Below are 6,685 nucleotides of genomic sequence, written 5' to 3'. Positions count from 1 at the left end.
CGCAGATTGGTGGCACAATATTTATGGAAGAGAATTTGGCAATATCTAAAAACATACGCATTTGTCCCCTGACCCAACAAATTTTCTAATAGGTACCTACCCTAAAAATACACGGCCAATATTTCTAAGTGACTGAAGCACTGGGCTATTCATTGTGGCACTATTTGTAATAGCAAAAGATTGGAAAGGATTCAAATGGCCACCAATAGAAGGTCGGTTAATAAACTAGAGCATATCCACACAAAGACATTCTATGAAATTATTTAAAAACATCGAGGAAAAAATATGCGTAATATGGAGTGATTGCCAAGACTATGTTTTCAAGTGAAAAAGGCAAGGTAGAGAACAGTATACGGAATGGGTAACCTCTTATGGAATAAAGATAGAGTGGTATAATAGGAATATATTTATATACATATTTGCTGAGATATTAAAAATAAAGAACAGAATGATTAAACTGAGAAGTAAGAAAAGCTATTATTTATAGGAGAAAGGGAAAAGGGGAGACTAGAGTGGAAAGAATAATGTCTAGTCAGTTTGGACTATTATAACAAAATACCATAAACTGGGTGGGTCATAAACATCAGCATTTTATTTCTCACAGTTCAGGAGGCTGGGGTCTGTGACAGGGTACCAGTGGGTTCGGGTTCTGGTGAAAGCAGTCGCTTGTGGGCCACAGACTTCTGTTTTCTGCTGGTATGAGATCTCATATGGCAGAAAGAAGGTATCAGGGTGATGCTGGCTTCATGGGCTGAACTGGAAAATAATCTCTTTCTCTAATTTTCTGGAGCAGTTTGTGTAAAATAAGTATTATTTCTTCCTTAAATGTTTAGTAGACTTCAATGAACATCAGCCTGAAGTTTTCTTTGTGGGAATGACCCTAACTACACTTCCATTGCTTTCATAGATACAGCAATAATCAGATTATCTATTCTTTCAAGGTATTTTACCATTTCCTTTAAGTTGTTTAATTTATTGGCAAAATATTTTTCAAACTAGCCCCTTAGCATTTCAGTAGCTAAGGTGATGTCTCTCTCCTCTCTCATTCCCGATACTGGTAATTTGTCTTTTCTCTTTTTTTTCCCTGATAAGTCAGGTGGGAAGTTTATCAATATTATTGGTCTCCTCAAAGAACCAACATGAGGTTTCATTTATATTTATCTATTGGGTTTTTTTCTGTTTTCTATTTTGTTGATTTCTGCTTTGATCTCTATTATTTCCTTTCTTCAACCTATTTTGTTTTAATTTGCTCTTTTTTTTTTAAGTTTCTGAAGGTGGAAGCTGGGTTCACTGTTTGAGATCTTCCTTTTTTCTAATATATGTTATCTGAAGATAACAGAGTGTTACAAATTATAAAACAGAGTACCTTTCGTGCTATAAATTTCCTTTAAGCGCTGTTTTACTGGCATCCCACAAATTCTGATATGCTGTGTATTTTCACTCAGTTAAAAATATTTTTTTAATTATTATTTTCAGAGACTGAGAAAGAGTCACAAGCAGGGAGAGGAGCAGAAGAGAGAGAGAGAAAGAGAAAGCGAGAATCTTAAGCAGGCTCCACACTAAGCACAGAGCCTAACATAGAACTCAGTTCCACAACTCTGGGATCATGACCTGAGCCAAAATCAAGAGTTGGACATTCAACCAACTGAGACACCAAGATGGCCCCTCAAAATATTTTTAAATTCCCTTTTAGTTTCTTCTTTTATTCATGAGTTCTTTAGAAGTGTATTATTTAGCTCATGAGCATTTTGGTATTTCCAGAGATCTTATTATTATCCATTACCAATATAATTCCATACTATCAAGCAATTTTCTGGAATCTCCCTTATCTCTAATTCAGACTGGCCTATGCTCACCTGCTTTCAACAGTTTGTCATCCCAACAGGAATTTAGGCCTATCTTGATATTCTGTTATGGACAACAGGCAGTCTGGGTTACTGCTTCTGATTTATGGCAATGAGGCAAGTGAGACTTCCTTGCAATTTAGTGTACAGACAAAAGCACAAGTTAAAATCTATCCTCCCTGAATCTTCTTACACTCTTGGTGGGAATGCAAACTGGTGCAGCAACCCCGGAAAACAGTATAGAGATTCCTCAAAAAGTTAAAAATAGAACTACCCTATGATCAGCAATTGCACTACCAGGTATTTACCTAAAGGATACAAAAGTACTAATTCAAAAAAACACATGCACCCTGAAGCTTATAGCAGCATTATCAACAATAACCAAAATATGGGAAGAGCCCAAATGTCCTTGTCTGATGAATGGATAAAGAAGATGTATATATTTTTATACATATAAATATTTATATGTACATATTATATATTATAAATACATATTTATACATATAAATATCCAATATATATATTACTCACCATAAAAAAGAATGAAATCCTTCCATTTGCAATGACATAGATGGAACTAAAGAGCATTCTGCTAAGCAAGATAAGTCAATCAGAGAACGACTAATACCATATGATTTCACTCATAAGTGGAATTTATGAAACAAAACAAGTGAACAGAGGGGAAAGAAAGAGAGGCAAACCAAGAAACAGATTCTTAACTATAAAGAACAAACTGATGGCTACCAGAGGGGAGGTGGATGGGGGATGAGTTAAATAGATGATGGGAATTAAGGAGTGCACTTGCTGTGATGAGTACCAGGTGTTGTATGTAAGTGTTGAATCACTGAATTCTACACCTGAAACTAATATTACACTGTATGTGAACTAACTGGAATTTAAATAAAAACATGAAGAATAAATAAATAAATACAATCTATCCCTCCCAATACCTATAAACTCTCATGAAAGATAGCTACCTTGGACTACCACTCACACCATATCTTTTTTCTTCTTTTCTTTTCTTTTTTAGTTTTTGTTGTTGTTCTTGTTTGTTTGTTTGTTTGTTTTGAGAGAGAGAGGGAAAGAAAGTGTGCCCATGAGGGAGGGAGAGAATCCTAACCAGGCTCCATGCCCAGCATGGAGCCCAACACAAGGCTCAATCCCACGACCATGAGATCATGACCTGAGCCAAAATCAAGAGTCGGATGCTCAACTGACTGAACCACCCAGGTGCCCCCCCCCACACACCAGATCTTAAGAGTCTTTAACTTCCTCAGAGGTTTCTCATGTTTTTATGTAAATTTCTCAGACCTATGTTTCTCCCTCTTTCTGATGTGACTTGGAGAAGATGAAGCTAGCAACCTCTCTTGTTCACCACCTTATAATAAAAATATAGCCTGTGACATGTGAGATTCACCCACGTATCCAAAGAATATTTATAGAATGCTTATTATTTTCCAGGCACCGTTCTGTATGCTGAGGATAACAGAAGTGAACAAAACAGACAAAAATCCCTCTCCTCAGGGGCTTACAAGAGGGGGATAGACAGAAAATAAACAAGTAAAATCTAGTGTATATCAGATGGTGATAAGTGGTGTGGAACATGGGTAAAGGGATACAATTTAAAATAGGTAAGTCTGAGTGTGGCTTTGATTTGTATTTCCCTGATGAGGAGCGACGTTGAGCACCTTTTCCTGTGCCTGTTGGCCATCTGGATGTCTTCTTTAGAGAAGTGTCTATTCATGTTTTCTTCCCATTTCTTCACTGGATTATTTGTTTTTCGGGTGTGGAGTTTGGTGAGTTCTTTGTAGATTTTGGATACTAGCCCTTTGTCCGATATGCCATTTGCAAATATCTTTTCCCATTCCGTTGGTTGCCTTTTAGTTTTGTTGATTGTTTCCTTTGCAGTGCAGAAGCTTTTTATCTTCATGAGGTCCTAATAGTTCATTTTTGCTTTTAATTCCCTTGCCTTTGGGGATGTGTCAAGTAAGAAATTGCTGCAGCTGAGGTCAGAAAGGTTTTTTCCTGCTTTCTCCTCTAGGGTTTTGATGGTTTCCTATCTCACATTCAGGTCCTTTATCCATTTTGCGTTTATTTTTGTGAATGGTGTAAGAAAGTGGTCTGGTTTCATTCTTCTGCATGTTGCTGTCCAGTTCTCCCAGCACCATTTGTTAAAGAGACTGTCTTTTTTCCATTGGACATTCTTTCCTTCTTTGTCAAAGATTAGTTGGCCATACTTTTGTGGGTCTAATTCTGGGGTTTCTATTCTATTCCATTGGTCTATGTGTCTGTTTTTGTGCCAATACCATGCTGTCTTGATGATGACAGCTTTTTAGTAGAAGCTAAAGTCTGGGATTGTGATGCCTCCTGCTTTGGTCTTCTTCTTCAAAATTACTTTGGCTATTCGGGGTCAAAACCACACTCAGACACCACCTCACGCCAGTCAGAGTAGCTAAAATGAACAAATCAGGAGACCTATAGATGCTGGCGAGGATGAGGAGAAACGGGAACCCTCTTGTACTGTTGGTGGGAATGCAAACTGGTGCAGCTGCTCTGAAACAGTGTGGAGATTCCTCAAAAAATTTAAAATAGATCTACCCTATGACTCAGCAATAGCACTGCTAGAAATTTACCCAAGGGATACAGGAGTGCTGATGCATAGGGGCACTTGTACCCCAATGTTTATAGAAGCACTTTCAACAAAAGTCAAATTATAGAAAGCCTAAATGTCCATCAACTGATGAATGGAAAAAGAAATTGTGGTTTATATACACAATGGAGTACTACATGGCAATGAGAAAGAATGAAATATGGCCCTTTGTAGCAACATGGATGGAACTGGAGAGCTTTATGCTAAGTGAAATAAGTCATACATAGAAAGACAGATACCATATGGTTTCACTCTTATGTGGATCCTGAGAAACTTAACAGAAGACCATGGGGGAGGGGAAGGAAAAAAAAAAGGTTAGAGAGGGAGGGAGCCAAAACACAAGAGACTCTTAAAAACTGAGAACAAACTGAGGGTTGATGGGGGGTGGAAGGGAGGGGAGGGTGGGTGATGGGTATTGAGGAGGGTACCTGTTGGGATGAGCACTGGGTGTTGTATGGAAACCAATTTGGCAATAAATTTCATATTAAAAAAAGAAATAAATAAAAATAAAATAGGTCAGTCAAGGAAGACACTATCAAGCAGATGATAATGAATAGAAGCATAAGGAGGTGATTGAGTGAGCCCCACATATCTGAAGGCAGTTTTCCAAGCAAGAAGAATCACAAGGGCAAAACTCTGGGCAGGAAATTAATTGGTAATTTGAAGAATAGCAAAGAGTCCATTGTGCCTATGCAAAAAAATCCAATGGAAAAGAGGCAAGAGAAGAGGGCAGAAAGGTATCATCATGTAGGGTCATTGCACAGACTGAATTTTACTCTGAGCAAGATGGGAAGCCATTAGAGGTTTTAAGTGGAAAAGTGGTGTAATGTACTTAGATGTAAAGGATGATTTCAATTACTATGTTGAAACTAGAGCTGGAGATGGGGCAAGGGTACTTGTAAGGAGACCAATTAGGAAGATATTGCAATAATCCATGTGTGGTATTATTGCGACCTGTACTAAGGGTATGGAGAAAGAGTCGTATTCTGGATATCCTCTGAAATAGAACCAACAGGCTTTGCTCATTGGTTGAATGTAGGGGTTATATGGAAGAGAGAAGCCATAGATGGCTCTAAGTCTTCTGGTTTGAGCAACAAGAAGGATGGACAAGACAGAGGGAGACACAAGTTGGGGCAGGACAGAGTTCAGTTTGGAAGTGCTATGTTTGAATTGTGTCTGCATTATCAACATGAATATGTCAGAGAGAAACTGACATGGGAGCCTGGAGCTTAAGGGAGAAATCCATGGTGGGGATATAAATATGTGTTGTCAACTCCTAGATGGTATCAATGAGCTAAGTCCAGATGAGATTCCCCTGGAGAGCGAATTTAGATTCAGGAAAAGCTGCTCTGAGACACTCCAATATTTAGAGGTTAAAGAGTTGCGGAAAATGCAGTGAAGACCAAGGAGATACAGCCAGTAACGTTGGAGGAAAATGTAAATGCCAAATGGGAAAATGTTTCAAGGAGAAAGGAGTGATCGATTGTGTCAACTGTGCTGAGAGAATCCAGGTAAGCTGAGGACTGAGAATTGACCACTGGTTTTCAGTATGGAAGTCATCCATAAACTGGACTAGAGAAGTTTCCACTTTAATGTTTGCCTAACTTGTTTTTTCAAAGAAGTAGAAATGCTCTAACATCTCCAATTTACTATTATACTTGTGATACTCTGTCCTTGTGTTTCCGATCATTTTTGTTCTTTATATATATCAGAGAAATGTCATTTGACTCATAGATTTTACTAATAGTTTCATCTTCATTAAACTTTCCTCTTAAAAATAAAAAAATGTTTTTTACCATTTAATGCTTTTATACTGAATTCTATTTTATCTTATTGTGATCTCTGTGTTACCTTTTAGAATTACACCAAAATCAGACAAGGTCCCCAGATGTTACAACAGAATTGAAGGAAAAAATGTAAAGTGCAAAACAACTGAGTTAGAACTGAAAGCTCATTTTATTGCTCTGGAGCAATTGTTTTGCCCTGGAGCAGAGGCCAAAGCATGAATGTAATTTTTAGATTTCTATTCAAAGCTAATATGGTAAACAGGCCCCCTACTGGTGGGCTGATCTTTTTGCATCACTTGCTGATCTTGCCCCTCTGCTTTCCCCTGAGCATACTCCCCATACTCCTTATCTCATGAGTTATCCTCCTAAAAACTAACCATGATGACTCTTCTCTGCTCATATCT

Source organism: Panthera uncia, chromosome B1 (genome assembly GCF_023721935.1).
Source record: "Panthera uncia isolate 11264 chromosome B1, Puncia_PCG_1.0, whole genome shotgun sequence".
NCBI classification, from domain to species: Eukaryota; Metazoa; Chordata; class Mammalia; order Carnivora; family Felidae; genus Panthera; species Panthera uncia.
The sequence above is the reverse complement of the archived record's forward strand: the minus strand, read 5'-3'. Positions refer to the sequence as shown.